The sequence below is a fragment of the Rhinoderma darwinii genome, unplaced genomic scaffold (genome assembly GCF_050947455.1).
Source record: "Rhinoderma darwinii isolate aRhiDar2 unplaced genomic scaffold, aRhiDar2.hap1 Scaffold_4009, whole genome shotgun sequence".
NCBI classification, from domain to species: Eukaryota; Metazoa; Chordata; class Amphibia; order Anura; family Rhinodermatidae; genus Rhinoderma; species Rhinoderma darwinii.
Window position 1 is genome coordinate 63,030 of NW_027463605.1, and position 17,673 is coordinate 80,702.

At 47.7% G+C, this 17,673-nt stretch overlaps 11 non-coding genes and 1 pseudogene across 11 annotated transcripts; all 12 read left to right on the forward strand.

Moving 5' to 3' along the window:
- Nucleotides 1-989: 989 nt before the first annotated feature.
- On the forward strand, nt 990-1,180 carry LOC142708588 (U2 spliceosomal RNA). Its single transcript, XR_012868891.1, has one exon. It is a non-coding gene; the product is annotated as a U2 spliceosomal RNA (small nuclear RNA).
- A 1,300-nt stretch (nt 1,181-2,480) lies between these two features.
- Nucleotides 2,481-2,671, forward strand: LOC142708589 (U2 spliceosomal RNA). Its single transcript, XR_012868892.1, has one exon. It is a non-coding gene; the product is annotated as a U2 spliceosomal RNA (small nuclear RNA).
- Nucleotides 2,672-3,971: 1,300 nt separating this feature from the next.
- Nucleotides 3,972-4,162, forward strand: LOC142708591 (U2 spliceosomal RNA). Its single transcript, XR_012868893.1, has one exon. It is a non-coding gene; the product is annotated as a U2 spliceosomal RNA (small nuclear RNA).
- A 1,288-nt stretch (nt 4,163-5,450) lies between these two features.
- LOC142708602 (U2 spliceosomal RNA) lies at nt 5,451-5,641 on the forward strand. Its single transcript, XR_012868903.1, has one exon. It is a non-coding gene; the product is annotated as a U2 spliceosomal RNA (small nuclear RNA).
- Nucleotides 5,642-6,945: 1,304 nt separating this feature from the next.
- Nucleotides 6,946-7,136, forward strand: LOC142708603 (U2 spliceosomal RNA). The gene has a single exon (XR_012868904.1). It is a non-coding gene; the product is annotated as a U2 spliceosomal RNA (small nuclear RNA).
- A 1,308-nt stretch (nt 7,137-8,444) lies between these two features.
- On the forward strand, nt 8,445-8,635 carry LOC142708592 (U2 spliceosomal RNA). Its single transcript, XR_012868894.1, has one exon. It is a non-coding gene; the product is annotated as a U2 spliceosomal RNA (small nuclear RNA).
- Nucleotides 8,636-9,915: 1,280 nt separating this feature from the next.
- LOC142708593 (U2 spliceosomal RNA) lies at nt 9,916-10,106 on the forward strand. Its single transcript, XR_012868895.1, has one exon. It is a non-coding gene; the product is annotated as a U2 spliceosomal RNA (small nuclear RNA).
- A 1,304-nt stretch (nt 10,107-11,410) lies between these two features.
- LOC142708594 (U2 spliceosomal RNA) lies at nt 11,411-11,601 on the forward strand. The gene has a single exon (XR_012868896.1). It is a non-coding gene; the product is annotated as a U2 spliceosomal RNA (small nuclear RNA).
- A 1,284-nt stretch (nt 11,602-12,885) lies between these two features.
- LOC142708595 (U2 spliceosomal RNA) lies at nt 12,886-13,076 on the forward strand. The gene has a single exon (XR_012868897.1). It is a non-coding gene; the product is annotated as a U2 spliceosomal RNA (small nuclear RNA).
- A 1,272-nt stretch (nt 13,077-14,348) lies between these two features.
- Nucleotides 14,349-14,539, forward strand: LOC142708596 (U2 spliceosomal RNA). Its single transcript, XR_012868898.1, has one exon. It is a non-coding gene; the product is annotated as a U2 spliceosomal RNA (small nuclear RNA).
- Nucleotides 14,540-15,807: 1,268 nt separating this feature from the next.
- Nucleotides 15,808-16,030, forward strand: LOC142708549 (U2 spliceosomal RNA; annotated as a pseudogene).
- Nucleotides 16,031-17,322: 1,292 nt separating this feature from the next.
- On the forward strand, nt 17,323-17,513 carry LOC142708597 (U2 spliceosomal RNA). The gene has a single exon (XR_012868899.1). It is a non-coding gene; the product is annotated as a U2 spliceosomal RNA (small nuclear RNA).
- The last annotated feature ends 160 nt before the right edge of the window (nt 17,514-17,673 follow it).

The following is a 17,673-nucleotide window of genomic DNA, read 5'->3' on the forward strand; positions in this document are numbered from 1 at the left end:
CCACTGATTGATTGATTGATTGATTGATTGATTGATTGATTGATTGATTGATGCAGCACAACAGTCAAATAGTGGAGTGGAGTAGGGGAACAGCAAACAGCCAATAAAGCAGCCCGCCCGCTCGCCTGCCCGCCACAATGGACCTACCTGTGTACACTAGATGGATGTGATGGAATGTACTGTCGTCCCTACATTTCAAGAAGAAGTAAGAATTGCAGTTGCAACAAAGCCTTGCTTGCCTACAAAGAGAGCAGCAATTTGGATTTGTTACTATGTTACCTAGAAGAATAACAAACTGCAAGGATGGAGGTTGTAGGAGCAAGGAGAAGTTGTCTGTAAAGTTGGTGGATGCCTATTTTCCATTTTGCAGTCCCTTGTCTCCCTCTTGTGGCCTCCTGGAGGCAACTAGCTGTGCAAAAAAAAGACAGCCTGGCGGCCGGCTGTTGCAGTGTTGCCCTCTCAGGCAACACTGAGTGACTGACTGAGCCTCACCGTCTTATATAAAGTTCAGACGGAACTTTGCACGTGTCATAGTGGAGCCCTCAGGATTCCAGAGCCAGCTTTCTGACATCATAATGGGGCCTCAGAGATAAAAGCCTGGGCCCAGGCAGTGTTGGTCAGTGCTGCTCAGCAGGCAGCACTGGACTGGACTGGATTACAGCTGATACAAGGTGTGAAGGAACAAGGGGTGGCTGTGGGCATGCACTTGCTGCCGCTGCCAGTGTTTATCTGCATGGCAGCAGGGCATTTGGGCGTTGCCAGGAAGGCGTTTTTTATGTAGATTCCTCCTCTTTCAGCACTGCATTGTGGTGCAAGCAAAAGAAGCAAATCCTGTCTGGCTTCCTCTCCGGCCTTTATTCACCTCCCGTGTAGCTGTGAGTGTGTGAGCCTGCAGGGCCCCATGGAATTGCCTAGAAGTAGGCTGAATCGCTGCAAGGGCTGAACAGCAGTATCGGGCAGGCTCGGGCAACGCGCGGCCCGTTCGGGTTATCGCTTCTCGGCCTTTTGGCTAAGATCAAGTGTAGTATCTGTTCTTATCAGTTTAATATCTGATACGTCCCCTATCTGGGGACCATATATTAAATGGATTTTTAGAACAGGGAGATGGAAATAGAGCTTGCTCTGTCCACTCCACGCATTGACCTGGTATTGCAGTATTTCCAGGACCGGTGCACCCTTTCCTTATGTGTTGACTAAAAGCAGATTCCAAAAGTGTTTTTTGTCTTTGCTATTGTTTCTGTCTTTCTGAAGGGATCTCCCCTTTTAATCCCATTATTTCAACACCTGTTGGACAATGCATGAGTGATAATGAGCTCATTGATTAAATGCAATTAATGAATAGATTGCCACCTCTTGTTGTGTGTCGTCTGTGTTTCTGTGTTTCCGGCATTTCACATTGGAACACCTCATTCACCTTCCTTGTCTTCTCTCCGCCCTCCCTTTTAGGTAAGTTAAAGAGCTGCACCTGAGCCAGCCACTGATTGATTGATTGATTGATTGATTGATTGATTGATTGATTGATTGATTGATTGATTGATTGATGCAGCACAACAGTCAAATAGTGGAGTGGAGTAGGGGAACAGCAAACAGCCAATAAAGCAGCCCGCCCGCTCGCCTGCCCGCCACAATGGACCTACCTGTGTACACTAGATGGATGTGATGGAATGTACTGTCGTCCCTACATTTCAAGAAGAAGTAAGAATTGCAGTTGCAACAAAGCCTTGCTTGCCTACAAAGAGAGCAGCAATTTGGATTTGTTACTATGTTACCTAGAAGAATAACAAACTGTGCAAGGATGGAGGTTGTAGGAGCAAGGAGAAGTTGTCTGTAAAGTTGGTGGATGCCTATTTTCCATTTTGCAGTCCCTTGTCTCCCTCTTGTGGCCCCCTGGAGGCAACTAGCTGTGCAAAAAAAAGACAGCCTGGCGGCCGGCTGTTGCAGTGTTGCCCTCTCAGGCAACACTGAGTGACTGACTGAGCCTCACCGTCTTATATAAAGTTCAGACGGAACTTTGCACGTGTCATAGTGGAGCCCTCAGGATTCCAGAGCCAGCTTTCTGACATCATAATGGGGCCTCAGAGATAAAAGCCTGGGCCCAGGCAGTGTTGGTCAGTGCTGCTCAGCAGGCAGCACTGGACTGGACTGGATTACAGCTGATACAAGGTGTGAAGGAACAAGGGGTGGCTGTGGGCATGCACTTGCTGCCGCTGCCAGTGTTTATCTGCATGGCAGCAGGGCATTTGGGCGTTGCCAGGAAGGCGTTTTTATGTAGATTCCTCCTCTTTCAGCACTGCATTGTGGTGCAAGCAAAAGAAGCAAATCCTGTCTGGCTTCCTCTCCGGCCTTTATTCACCTCCCGTGTAGCTGTGAGTGTGTGAGCCTGCAGGGCCCCATGGAATTGCCTAGAAGTAGGCTGAATCGCTGCAAGGGCTGAACAGCAGTATCGGGCAGGCTCGGGCAACGCGCGGCCCGTTCGGGTTATCGCTTCTCGGCCTTTTGGCTAAGATCAAGTGTAGTATCTGTTCTTATCAGTTTAATATCTGATACGTCCCCTATCTGGGGACCATATATTAAATGGATTTTTAGAACAGGGAGATGGAAATAGAGCTTGCTCTGTCCACTCCACGCATTGACCTGGTATTGCAGTATTTCCAGGACCGGTGCACCCTTTCCTTATGTGTTGACTAAAAGCAGATTCCAAAAGTGTTTTTTGTCTTTGCTATTGTTTCTGTCTTTCTGAAGGGATCTCCCCTTTTAATCCCATTATTTCAACACCTGTTGGACAATGCATGAGTGATAATGAGCTCATTGATTAAATGCAATTAATGAATAGATTGCCACCTCTTGTTGTGTGTCGTCTGTGTTTCTGTGTTTCCGGCATTTCACATTGGAACACCTCATTCACCTTCCTTGTCTTCTCTCCGCCCTCCCTTTTAGGTAAGTTAAAGAGCTGCACCTGAGCCAGCCACTGATTGATTGATTGATTGATTGATTGATTGATTGATTGATTGATTGATTGATTGATTGATTGATGCAGCACAACAGTCAAATAGTGGAGTGGAGTAGGGGAACAGCAAACAGCCAATAAAGCAGCCCGCCCGCTCGCCTGCCCGCCACAATGGACCTACCTGTGTACACTAGATGGATGTGATGGAATGTACTGTCGTCCCTACATTTCAAGAAGAAGTAAGAATTGCAGTTGCAACAAAGCCTTGCTTGCCTACAAAGAGAGCAGCAATTTGGATTTGTTACTATGTTACCTAGAAGAATAACAAACTGTGCAAGGATGGAGGTTGTAGGAGCAAGGAGAAGTTGTCTGTAAAGTTGGTGGATGCCTATTTTCCATTTTGCAGTCCCTTGTCTCCCTCTTGTGGCCTCCTGGAGGCAACTAGCTGTGCAAAAAAAAGACAGCCTGGCGGCCGGCTGTTGCAGTGTTGCCCTCTCAGGCAACACTGAGTGACTGACTGAGCCTCACCGTCTTATATAAAGTTCAGACGGAACTTTGCACGTGTCATAGTGGAGCCCTCAGGATTCCAGAGCCAGCTTTCTGACATCATAATGGGGCCTCAGAGATAAAAGCCTGGGCCCAGGCAGTGTTGGTCAGTGCTGCTCAGCAGGCAGCACTGGACTGGACTGGATTACAGCTGATACAAGGTGTGAAGGAACAAGGGGTGGCTGTGGGCATGCACTTGCTGCCGCTGCCAGTGTTTATCTGCATGGCAGCAGGGCATTTGGGCGTTGCCAGGAAGGCGTTTTTATGTAGATTCCTCCTCTTTCAGCACTGCATTGTGGTGCAAGCAAAAGAAGCAAATCCTGTCTGGCTTCCTCTCCGGCCTTTATTCACCTCCCGTGTAGCTGTGAGTGTGTGAGCCTGCAGGGCCCCATGGAATTGCCTAGAAGTAGGCTGAATCGCTGCAAGGGCTGAACAGCAGTATCGGGCAGGCTCGGGCAACGCGCGGCCCGTTCGGGTTATCGCTTCTCGGCCTTTTGGCTAAGATCAAGTGTAGTATCTGTTCTTATCAGTTTAATATCTGATACGTCCCCTATCTGGGGACCATATATTAAATGGATTTTTAGAACAGGGAGATGGAAATAGAGCTTGCTCTGTCCACTCCACGCATTGACCTGGTATTGCAGTATTTCCAGGACCGGTGCACCCTTTCCTTATGTGTTGACTAAAAGCAGATTCCAAAAGTGTTTTTTGTCTTTGCTATTGTTTCTGTCTTTCTGAAGGGATCTCCCCTTTTAATCCCATTATTTCAACACCTGTTGGACAATGCATGAGTGATAATGAGCTCATTGATTAAATGCAATTAATGAATAGATTGCCACCTCTTGTTGTGTGTCGTCTGTGTTTCTGTGTTTCCGGCATTTCACATTGGAACACCTCATTCACCTTCCTTGTCTTCTCTCCGCCCTCCCTTTTAGGTAAGTTAAAGAGCTGCACCTGAGCCAGCCACTGATTGATTGATTGATTGATTGATTGATTGATTGATTGATTGATTGATTGATGCAGCACAACAGTCAAATAGTGGAGTGGAGTAGGGGAACAGCAAACAGCCAATAAAGCAGCCCGCCCGCTCGCCTGCCCGCCACAATGGACCTACCTGTGTACACTAGATGGATGTGATGGAATGTACTGTCGTCCCTACATTTCAAGAAGAAGTAAGAATTGCAGTTGCAACAAAGCCTTGCTTGCCTACAAAGAGAGCAGCAATTTGGATTTGTTACTATGTTACCTAGAAGAATAACAAACTGTGCAAGGATGGAGGTTGTAGGAGCAAGGAGAAGTTGTCTGTAAAGTTGGTGGATGCCTATTTTCCATTTTGCAGTCCCTTGTCTCCCTCTTGTGGCCTCCTGGAGGCAACTAGCTGTGCAAAAAAAAGACAGCCTGGCGGCCGGCTGTTGCAGTGTTGCCCTCTCAGGCAACACTGAGTGACTGACTGAGCCTCACCGTCTTATATAAAGTTCAGACGGAACTTTGCACGTGTCATAGTGGAGCCCTCAGGATTCCAGAGCCAGCTTTCTGACATCATAATGGGGCCTCAGAGATAAAAGCCTGGGCCCAGGCAGTGTTGGTCAGTGCTGCTCAGCAGGCAGCACTGGACTGGACTGGATTACAGCTGATACAAGGTGTGAAGGAACAAGGGGTGGCTGTGGGCATGCACTTGCTGCCGCTGCCAGTGTTTATCTGCATGGCAGCAGGGCATTTGGGCGTTGCCAGGAAGGCGTTTTTATGTAGATTCCTCCTCTTTCAGCACTGCATTGTGGTGCAAGCAAAAGAAGCAAATCCTGTCTGGCTTCCTCTCCGGCCTTTATTCACCTCCCGTGTAGCTGTGAGTGTGTGAGCCTGCAGGGCCCCATGGAATTGCCTAGAAGTAGGCTGAATCGCTGCAAGGGCTGAACAGCAGTATCGGGCAGGCTCGGGCAACGCGCGGCCCGTTCGGGTTATCGCTTCTCGGCCTTTTGGCTAAGATCAAGTGTAGTAACTGTTCTTATCAGTTTAATATCTGATACGTCCCCTATCTGGGGACCATATATTAAATGGATTTTTAGAACAGGGAGATGGAAATAGAGCTTGCTCTGTCCACTCCACGCATTGACCTGGTATTGCAGTATTTCCAGGACCGGTGCACCCTTTCCTTATGTGTTGACTAAAAGCAGATTCCAAAAGTGTTTTTTGTCTTTGCTATTGTTTCTGTCTTTCTGAAGGGATCTCCCCTTTTAATCCCATTATTTCAACACCTGTTGGACAATGCATGAGTGATAATGAGCTCATTGATTAAATGCAATTAATGAATAGATTGCCACCTCTTGTTGTGTGTCGTCTGTGTTTCTGTGTTTCCGGCATTTCACATTGGAACACCTCATTCACCTTCCTTGTCTTCTCTCCGCCCTCCCTTTTAGGTAAGTTAAAGAGCTGCACCTGAGCCAGCCACTGATTGATTGATTGATTGATTGATTGATTGATTGATTGATTGATTGATTGATTGATTGATTGATTGATGCAGCACAACAGTCAAATAGTGGAGTGGAGTAGGGGAACAGCAAACAGCCAATAAAGCAGCCCGCCCGCTCGCCTGCCCGCCACAATGGACCTACCTGTGTACACTAGATGGATGTGATGGAATGTACTGTCGTCCCTACATTTCAAGAAGAAGTAAGAATTGCAGTTGCAACAAAGCCTTGCTTGCCTACAAAGAGAGCAGCAATTTGGATTTGTTACTATGTTACCTAGAAGAATAACAAACTGTGCAAGGATGGAGGTTGTAGGAGCAAGGAGAAGTTGTCTGTAAAGTTGGTGGATGCCTATTTTCCATTTTGCAGTCCCTTGTCTCCCTCTTGTGGCCTCCTGGAGGCAACTAGCTGTGCAAAAAAAAGACAGCCTGGCGGCCGGCTGTTGCAGTGTTGCCCTCTCAGGCAACACTGAGTGACTGACTGAGCCTCACCGTCTTATATAAAGTTCAGACGGAACTTTGCACGTGTCATAGTGGAGCCCTCAGGATTCCAGAGCCAGCTTTCTGACATCATAATGGGGCCTCAGAGATAAAAGCCTGGGCCCAGGCAGTGTTGGTCAGTGCTGCTCAGCAGGCAGCACTGGACTGGACTGGATTACAGCTGATACAAGGTGTGAAGGAACAAGGGGTGGCTGTGGGCATGCACTTGCTGCCGCTGCCAGTGTTTATCTGCATGGCAGCAGGGCATTTGGGCGTTGCCAGGAAGGCGTTTTTATGTAGATTCCTCCTCTTTCAGCACTGCATTGTGGTGCAAGCAAAAGAAGCAAATCCTGTCTGGCTTCCTCTCCGGCCTTTATTCACCTCCCGTGTAGCTGTGAGTGTGTGAGCCTGCAGGGCCCCATGGAATTGCCTAGAAGTAGGCTGAATCGCTGCAAGGGCTGAACAGCAGTATCGGGCAGGCTCGGGCAACGCGCGGCCCGTTCGGGTTATCGCTTCTCGGCCTTTTGGCTAAGATCAAGTGTAGTAACTGTTCTTATCAGTTTAATATCTGATACGTCCCCTATCTGGGGACCATATATTAAATGGATTTTTAGAACAGGGAGATGGAAATAGAGCTTGCTCTGTCCACTCCACGCATTGACCTGGTATTGCAGTATTTCCAGGACCGGTGCACCCTTTCCTTATGTGTTGACTAAAAGCAGATTCCAAAAGTGTTTTTTGTCTTTGCTATTGTTTCTGTCTTTCTGAAGGGATCTCCCCTTTTAATCCCATTATTTCAACACCTGTTGGACAATGCATGAGTGATAATGAGCTCATTGATTAAATGCAATTAATGAATAGATTGCCACCTCTTGTTGTGTGTCGTCTGTGTTTCTGTGTTTCCGGCATTTCACATTGGAACACCTCATTCACCTTCCTTGTCTTCTCTCCGCCCTCCCTTTTAGGTAAGTTAAAGAGCTGCACCTGAGCCAGCCACTGATTGATTGATTGATTGATTGATTGATTGATTGATTGATTGATTGATTGATTGATTGATTGATTGATTGATGCAGCACAACAGTCAAATAGTGGAGTGGAGTAGGGGAACAGCAAACAGCCAATAAAGCAGCCCGCCCGCTCGCCTGCCCGCCACAATGGACCTACCTGTGTACACTAGATGGATGTGATGGAATGTACTGTCGTCCCTACATTTCAAGAAGAAGTAAGAATTGCAGTTGCAACAAAGCCTTGCTTGCCTACAAAGAGAGCAGCAATTTGGATTTGTTACTATGTTACCTAGAAGAATAACAAACTGTGCAAGGATGGAGGTTGTAGGAGCAAGGAGAAGTTGTCTGTAAAGTTGGTGGATGCCTATTTTCCATTTTGCAGTCCCTTGTCTCCCTCTTGTGGCCTCCTGGAGGCAACTAGCTGTGCAAAAAAAAGACAGCCTGGCGGCCGGCTGTTGCAGTGTTGCCCTCTCAGGCAACACTGAGTGACTGACTGAGCCTCACCGTCTTATATAAAGTTCAGACGGAACTTTGCACGTGTCATAGTGGAGCCCTCAGGATTCCAGAGCCAGCTTTCTGACATCATAATGGGGCCTCAGAGATAAAAGCCTGGGCCCAGGCAGTGTTGGTCAGTGCTGCTCAGCAGGCAGCACTGGACTGGACTGGATTACAGCTGATACAAGGTGTGAAGGAACAAGGGGTGGCTGTGGGCATGCACTTGCTGCCGCTGCCAGTGTTTATCTGCATGGCAGCAGGGCATTTGGGCGTTGCCAGGAAGGCGTTTTTATGTAGATTCCTCCTCTTTCAGCACTGCATTGTGGTGCAAGCAAAAGAAGCAAATCCTGTCTGGCTTCCTCTCCGGCCTTTATTCACCTCCCGTGTAGCTGTGAGTGTGTGAGCCTGCAGGGCCCCATGGAATTGCCTAGAAGTAGGCTGAATCGCTGCAAGGGCTGAACAGCAGTATCGGGCAGGCTCGGGCAACGCGCGGCCCGTTCGGGTTATCGCTTCTCGGCCTTTTGGCTAAGATCAAGTGTAGTATCTGTTCTTATCAGTTTAATATCTGATACGTCCCCTATCTGGGGACCATATATTAAATGGATTTTTAGAACAGGGAGATGGAAATAGAGCTTGCTCTGTCCACTCCACGCATTGACCTGGTATTGCAGTATTTCCAGGACCGGTGCACCCTTTCCTTATGTGTTGACTAAAAGCAGATTCCAAAAGTGTTTTTTGTCTTTGCTATTGTTTCTGTCTTTCTGAAGGGATCTCCCCTTTTAATCCCATTATTTCAACACCTGTTGGACAATGCATGAGTGATAATGAGCTCATTGATTAAATGCAATTAATGAATAGATTGCCACCTCTTGTTGTGTGTCGTCTGTGTTTCTGTGTTTCCGGCATTTCACATTGGAACACCTCATTCACCTTCCTTGTCTTCTCTCCGCCCTCCCTTTTAGGTAAGTTAAAGAGCTGCACCTGAGCCAGCCACTGATTGATTGATTGATTGATTGATTGATTGATTGATTGATTGATGCAGCACAACAGTCAAATAGTGGAGTGGAGTAGGGGAACAGCAAACAGCCAATAAAGCAGCCCGCCCGCTCGCCTGCCCGCCACAATGGACCTACCTGTGTACACTAGATGGATGTGATGGAATGTACTGTCGTCCCTACATTTCAAGAAGAAGTAAGAATTGCAGTTGCAACAAAGCCTTGCTTGCCTACAAAGAGAGCAGCAATTTGGATTTGTTACTATGTTACCTAGAAGAATAACAAACTGTGCAAGGATGGAGGTTGTAGGAGCAAGGAGAAGTTGTCTGTAAAGTTGGTGGATGCCTATTTTCCATTTTGCAGTCCCTTGTCTCCCTCTTGTGGCCTCCTGGAGGCAACTAGCTGTGCAAAAAAAAGACAGCCTGGCGGCCGGCTGTTGCAGTGTTGCCCTCTCAGGCAACACTGAGTGACTGACTGAGCCTCACCGTCTTATATAAAGTTCAGACGGAACTTTGCACGTGTCATAGTGGAGCCCTCAGGATTCCAGAGCCAGCTTTCTGACATCATAATGGGGCCTCAGAGATAAAAGCCTGGGCCCAGGCAGTGTTGGTCAGTGCTGCTCAGCAGGCAGCACTGGACTGGACTGGATTACAGCTGATACAAGGTGTGAAGGAACAAGGGGTGGCTGTGGGCATGCACTTGCTGCCGCTGCCAGTGTTTATCTGCATGGCAGCAGGGCATTTGGGCGTTGCCAGGAAGGCGTTTTTATGTAGATTCCTCCTCTTTCAGCACTGCATTGTGGTGCAAGCAAAAGAAGCAAATCCTGTCTGGCTTCCTCTCCGGCCTTTATTCACCTCCCGTGTAGCTGTGAGTGTGTGAGCCTGCAGGGCCCCATGGAATTGCCTAGAAGTAGGCTGAATCGCTGCAAGGGCTGAACAGCAGTATCGGGCAGGCTCGGGCAACGCGCGGCCCGTTCGGGTTATCGCTTCTCGGCCTTTTGGCTAAGATCAAGTGTAGTATCTGTTCTTATCAGTTTAATATCTGATACGTCCCCTATCTGGGGACCATATATTAAATGGATTTTTAGAACAGGGAGATGGAAATAGAGCTTGCTCTGTCCACTCCACGCATTGACCTGGTATTGCAGTATTTCCAGGACCGGTGCACCCTTTCCTTATGTGTTGACTAAAAGCAGATTCCAAAAGTGTTTTTTGTCTTTGCTATTGTTTCTGTCTTTCTGAAGGGATCTCCCCTTTTAATCCCATTATTTCAACACCTGTTGGACAATGCATGAGTGATAATGAGCTCATTGATTAAATGCAATTAATGAATAGATTGCCACCTCTTGTTGTGTGTCGTCTGTGTTTCTGTGTTTCCGGCATTTCACATTGGAACACCTCATTCACCTTCCTTGTCTTCTCTCCGCCCTCCCTTTTAGGTAAGTTAAAGAGCTGCACCTGAGCCAGCCACTGATTGATTGATTGATTGATTGATTGATTGATTGATTGATTGATTGATTGATTGATTGATTGATTGATGCAGCACAACAGTCAAATAGTGGAGTGGAGTAGGGGAACAGCAAACAGCCAATAAAGCAGCCCGCCCGCTCGCCTGCCCGCCACAATGGACCTACCTGTGTACACTAGATGGATGTGATGGAATGTACTGTCGTCCCTACATTTCAAGAAGAAGTAAGAATTGCAGTTGCAACAAAGCCTTGCTTGCCTACAAAGAGAGCAGCAATTTGGATTTGTTACTATGTTACCTAGAAGAATAACAAACTGTGCAAGGATGGAGGTTGTAGGAGCAAGGAGAAGTTGTCTGTAAAGTTGGTGGATGCCTATTTTCCATTTTGCAGTCCCTTGTCTCCCTCTTGTGGCCTCCTGGAGGCAACTAGCTGTGCAAAAAAAAGACAGCCTGGCGGCCGGCTGTTGCAGTGTTGCCCTCTCAGGCAACACTGAGTGACTGACTGAGCCTCACCGTCTTATATAAAGTTCAGACGCAACTTTGCACGTGTCATAGTGGAGCCCTCAGGATTCCAGAGCCAGCTTTCTGACATCATAATGGGGCCTCAGAGATAAAAGCCTGGGCCCAGGCAGTGTTGGTCAGTGCTGCTCAGCAGGCAGCACTGGACTGGACTGGATTACAGCTGATACAAGGTGTGAAGGAACAAGGGGTGGCTGTGGGCATGCACTTGCTGCCGCTGCCAGTGTTTATCTGCATGGCAGCAGGGCATTTGGGCGTTGCCAGGAAGGCGTTTTTATGTAGATTCCTCCTCTTTCAGCACTGCATTGTGGTGCAAGCAAAAGAAGCAAATCCTGTCTGGCTTCCTCTCCGGCCTTTATTCACCTCCCGTGTAGCTGTGAGTGTGTGAGCCTGCAGGGCCCCATGGAATTGCCTAGAAGTAGGCTGAATCGCTGCAAGGGCTGAACAGCAGTATCGGGCAGGCTCTGGCAACGCGCGGCCCGTTCGGGTTATCGCTTCTCGGCCTTTTGGCTAAGATCAAGTGTAGTATCTGTTCTTATCAGTTTAATATCTGATACGTCCCCTATCTGGGGACCATATATTAAATGGATTTTTAGAACAGGGAGATGGAAATAGAGCTTGCTCTGTCCACTCCACGCATTGACCTGGTATTGCAGTATTTCCAGGACCGGTGCACCCTTTCCTTATGTGTTGACTAAAAGCAGATTCCAAAAGTGTTTTTTGTCTTTGCTATTGTTTCTGTCTTTCTGAAGGGATCTCCCCTTTTAATCCCATTATTTCAACACCTGTTGGACAATGCATGAGTGATAATGAGCTCATTGATTAAATGCAATTAATGAATAGATTGCCACCTCTTGTTGTGTGTCGTCTGTGTTTCTGTGTTTCCGGCATTTCACATTGGAACACCTCATTCACCTTCCTTGTCTTCTCTCCGCCCTCCCTTTTAGGTAAGTTAAAGAGCTGCACCTGAGCCAGCCACTGATTGATTGATTGATTGATTGATTGATTGATTGATTGATTGATTGATGCAGCACAACAGTCAAATAGTGGAGTGGAGTAGGGGAACAGCAAACAGCCAATAAAGCAGCCCGCCCGCTCGCCTGCCCGCCACAATGGACCTACCTGTGTACACTAGATGGATGTGATGGAATGTACTGTCGTCCCTACATTTCAAGAAGAAGTAAGAATTGCAGTTGCAACAAAGCCTTGCTTGCCTACAAAGAGAGCAGCAATTTGGATTTGTTACTATGTTACCTAGAAGAATAACAAACTGTGCAAGGATGGAGGTTGTAGGAGCAAGGAGAAGTTGTCTGTAAAGTTGGTGGATGCCTATTTTCCATTTTGCAGTCCCTTGTCTCCCTCTTGTGGCCTCCTGGAGGCAACTAGCTGTGCAAAAAAAAGACAGCCTGGCGGCCGGCTGTTGCAGTGTTGCCCTCTCAGGCAACACTGAGTGACTGACTGAGCCTCACCGTCTTATATAAAGTTCAGACGGAACTTTGCACGTGTCATAGTGGAGCCCTCAGGATTCCAGAGCCAGCTTTCTGACATCATAATGGGGCCTCAGAGATAAAAGCCTGGGCCCAGGCAGTGTTGGTCAGTGCTGCTCAGCAGGCAGCACTGGACTGGACTGGATTACAGCTGATACAAGGTGTGAAGGAACAAGGGGTGGCTGTGGGCATGCACTTGCTGCCGCTGCCAGTGTTTATCTGCATGGCAGCAGGGCATTTGGGCGTTGCCAGGAAGGCGTTTCTATGTAGATTCCTCCTCTTTCAGCACTGCATTGTGGTGCAAGCAAAAGAAGCAAATCCTGTCTGGCTTCCTCTCCGGCCTTTATTCACCTCCCGTGTAGCTGTGAGTGTGTGAGCCTGCAGGGCCCCATGGAATTGCCTAGAAGTAGGCTGAATCGCTGCAAGGGCTGAACAGCAGTATCGGGCAGGCTCGGTCAACGCGCGGCCCGTTCGGGTTATCGCTTCTCGGCCTTTTGGCTAAGATCAAGTGTAGTATCTGTTCTTATCAGTTTAATATCTGATACGTCCCCTATCTGGGGACCATATATTAAATGGATTTTTAGAACAGGGAGATGGAAATAGAGCTTGCTCTGTCCACTCCACGCATTGACCTGGTATTGCAGTATTTCCAGGACCGGTGCACCCTTTCCTTATGTGTTGACTAAAAGCAGATTCCAAAAGTGTTTTTTGTCTTTGCTATTGTTTCTGTCTTTCTGAAGGGATCTCCCCTTTTAATCCCATTATTTCAACACCTGTTGGACAATGCATGAGTGATAATGAGCTCATTGATTAAATGCAATTAATGAATAGATTGCCACCTCTTGTTGTGTGTCGTCTGTGTTTCTGTGTTTCCGGCATTTCACATTGGAACACCTCATTCACCTTCCTTGTCTTCTCTCCGCCCTCCCTTTTAGGTAAGTTAAAGAGCTGCACCTGAGCCAGCCACTGATTGATTGATTGATTGATTGATTGATTGATTGATGCAGCACAACAGTCAAATAGTGGAGTGGAGTAGGGGAACAGCAAACAGCCAATAAAGCAGCCCGCCCGCTCGCCTGCCCGCCACAATGGACCTACCTGTGTACACTAGATGGATGTGATGGAATGTACTGTCGTCCCTACATTTCAAGAAGAAGTAAGAATTGCAGTTGCAACAAAGCCTTGCTTGCCTACAAAGAGAGCAGCAATTTGGATTTGTTACTATGTTACCTAGAAGAATAACAAACTGTGCAAGGATGGAGGTTGTAGGAGCAAGGAGAAGTTGTCTGTAAAGTTGGTGGATGCCTATTTTCCATTTTGCAGTCCCTTGTCTCCCTCTTGTGGCCTCCTGGAGGCAACTAGCTGTGCAAAAAAAAGACAGCCTGGCGGCCGGCTGTTGCAGTGTTGCCCTCTCAGGCAACACTGAGTGACTGACTGAGCCTCACCGTCTTATATAAAGTTCAGACGGAACTTTGCACGTGTCATAGTGGAGCCCTCAGGATTCCAGAGCCAGCTTTCTGACATCATAATGGGGCCTCAGAGATAAAAGCCTGGGCCCAGGCAGTGTTGGTCAGTGCTGCTCAGCAGGCAGCACTGGACTGGACTGGATTACAGCTGATACAAGGTGTGAAGGAACAAGGGGTGGCTGTGGGCATGCACTTGCTGCCGCTGCCAGTGTTTATCTGCATGGCAGCAGGGCATTTGGGCGTTGCCAGGAAGGCGTTTTTATGTAGATTCCTCCTCTTTCAGCACTGCATTGTGGTGCAAGCAAAAGAAGCAAATCCTGTCTGGCTTCCTCTCCGGCCTTTATTCACCTCCCGTGTAGCTGTGAGTGTGTGAGCCTGCAGGGCCCCATGGAATTGCCTAGAAGTAGGCTGAATCGCTGCAAGGGCTGAACAGCAGTATCGGGCAGGCTCGGGCAACGCGCGGCCCGTTCGGGTTATCGCTTCTCGGCCTTTTGGCTAAGATCAAGTGTAGTATCTGTTCTTATCAGTTTAATATCTGATACGTCCCCTATCTGGGGACCATATATTAAATGGATTTTTAGAACAGGGAGATGGAAATAGAGCTTGCTCTGTCCACTCCACGCATTGACCTGGTATTGCAGTATTTCCAGGACCGGTGCACCCTTTCCTTATGTGTTGACTAAAAGCAGATTCCAAAAGTGTTTTTTGTCTTTGCTATTGTTTCTGTCTTTCTGAAGGGATCTCCCCTTTTAATCCCATTATTTCAACACCTGTTGGACAATGCATGAGTGATAATGAGCTCATTGATTAAATGCAATTAATGAATAGATTGCCACCTCTTGTTGTGTGTCGTCTGTGTTTCTGTGTTTCCGGCATTTCACATTGGAACACCTCATTCACCTTCCTTGTCTTCTCTCCGCCCTCCCTTTTAGGTAAGTTAAAGAGCTGCACCTGAGCCAGCCACTGATTGATTGATTGATTGATTGATTGATTGATGCAGCACAACAGTCAAATAGTGGAGTGGAGTAGGGGAACAGCAAACAGCCAATAAAGCAGCCCGCCCGCTCGCCTGCCCGCCACAATGGACCTACCTGTGTACACTAGATGGATGTGATGGAATGTACTGTCGTCCCTACATTTCAAGAAGAAGTAAGAATTGCAGTTGCAACAAAGCCTTGCTTGCCTACAAAGAGAGCAGCAATTTGGATTTGTTACTATGTTACCTAGAAGAATAACAAACTGTGCAAGGATGGAGGTTGTAGGAGCAAGGAGAAGTTGTCTGTAAAGTTGGTGGATGCCTATTTTCCATTTTGCAGTCCCTTGTCTCCCTCTTGTGGCCTCCTGGAGGCAACTAGCTGTGCAAAAAAAAGACAGCCTGGCGGCCGGCTGTTGCAGTGTTGCCCTCTCAGGCAACACTGAGTGACTGACTGAGCCTCACCGTCTTATATAAAGTTCAGACGGAACTTTGCACGTGTCATAGTGGAGCCCTCAGGATTCCAGAGCCAGCTTTCTGACATCATAATGGGGCCTCAGAGATAAAAGCCTGGGCCCAGGCAGTGTTGGTCAGTGCTGCTCAGCAGGCAGCACTGGACTGGACTGGATTACAGCTGATACAAGGTGTGAAGGAACAAGGGGTGGCTGTGGGCATGCACTTGCTGCCGCTGCCAGTGTTTATCTGCATGGCAGCAGGGCATTTGGGCGTTGCCAGGAAGGCGTTTTTATGTAGATTCCTCCTCTTTCAGCACTGCATTGTGGTGCAAGCAAAAGAAGCAAATCCTGTCTGGCTTCCTCTCCGGCCTTTATTCACCTCCCGTGTAGCTGTGAGTGTGTGAGCCTGCAGGGCCCCATGGAATTGCCTAGAAGTAGGCTGAATCGCTGCAAGGGCTGAACAGCAGTATCGGGCAGGCTCGGGCAACGCGCGGCCCGTTCGGGTTATCGCTTCTCGGCCTTTTGGCTAAGATCAAGTGTAGTATCTGTTCTTATCAGTTTAATATCTGATACGTCCCCTATCTGGGGACCATATATTAAATGGATTTTTAGAACTGGGGACCATATATTAAATGGATTTTTAGAACAGGGAGATGGAAATAGAGCTTGCTCTGTCCACTCCACGCATTGACCTGGTATTGCAGTATTTCCAGGACCGGTGCACCCTTTCCTTATGTGTTGACTAAAAGCAGATTCCAAAAGTGTTTTTTGTCTTTGCTATTGTTTCTGTCTTTCTGAAGGGATCTCCCCTTTTAATCCCATTATTTCAACACCTGTTGGACAATGCATGAGTGATAATGAGCTCATTGATTAAATGCAATTAATGAATAGATTGCCACCTCTTGTTGTGTGTCGTCTGTGTTTCTGTGTTTCCGGCATTTCACATTGGAACACCTCATTCACCTTCCTTGTCTTCTCTCCGCCCTCCCTTTTAGGTAAGTTAAAGAGCTGCACCTGAGCCAGCCACTGATTGATTGATTGATTGATTGATTGATTGATTGATTGATTGATTGATTGATTGATGCAGCACAACAGTCAAATAGTGGAGTGGAGTAGGGGAACAGCAAACAGCCAATAAAGCAGCCCGCCCGCTCGCCTGCCCGCCACAATGGACCTACCTGTGTACACTAGATGGATGTGATGGAATGTACTGTCGTCCCTACATTTCAAGAAGAAGTAAGAATTGCAGTTGCAACAAAGCCTTGCTTGCCTACAAAGAGAGCAGCAATTTGGATTTGTTACTATGTTACCTAGAAGAATAACAAACTGTGCAAGGATGGAGGTTGTAGGAGCAAGGAGAAGTTGTCTGTAAAGTTGGTGGATGCCTATTTTCCATTTTGCAGTCCCTTGTCTCCCTCTTGTGGCCTCCTGGAGGCAACTAGCTGTGCAAAAAAAAGACAGCCTGGCGGCCGGCTGTTGCAGTGTTGCCCTCTCAGGCAACACTGAGTGACTGACTGAGCCTCACCGTCTTATATAAAGTTCAGACGGAACTTTGCACGTGTCATAGTGGAGCCCTCAGGATTCCAGAGCCAGCTTTCTGACATCATAATGGGGCCTCAGAGATAAAAGCCTGGGCCCAGGCAGTGTTGGTCAGTGCTGCTCAGCAGGCAGCACTGGACTGGACTGGATTACAGCTGATACAAGGTGTGAAGGAACAAGGGGTGGCTGTGGGCATGCACTTGCTGCCGCTGCCAGTGTTTATCTGCATGGCAGCAGGGCATTTGGGCGTTGCCAGGAAGGCGTTTTTATGTAGATTCCTCCTCTTTCAGCACTGCATTGTGGTGCAAGCAAAAGAAGCAAATCCTGTCTGGCTTCCTCTCCGGCCTTTATTCACCTCCCATGTAGCTGTGAGTGTGTGAGCCTGCAGGGCCCCATGGAATTGCCTAGAAGTAGGCTGAATCGCTGCAAGGGCTGAACAGCAGTATCGGGCAGGCTCGGGCAACGCGCGGCCCGTTCGGGTTATCGCTTCTCGGCCTTTTGGCTAAGATCAAGTGTAGTATCTGTTCTTATCAGTTTAATATCTGATACGTCCCCTATCTGGGGACCATATATTAAATGGATTTTTAGAACAGGGAGATGGAAATAGAGCTTGCTCTGTCCACTCCACGCATTGACCTGGTATTGCAGTATTTCCAGGACCGGTGCACCCTTTCCTTATGTGTTGACTAAAAGCAGATTCCAAAAGTGTTTTTTGTCTTTGCTATTGTTTCTGTCTTTCTGAAGGGATCTCCCCTTTTAATCCCATTATTTCAACACCTGTTGGACAATGCATGAGTGATAATGAGCTCATTGATTAAATGCAATTAATGAAT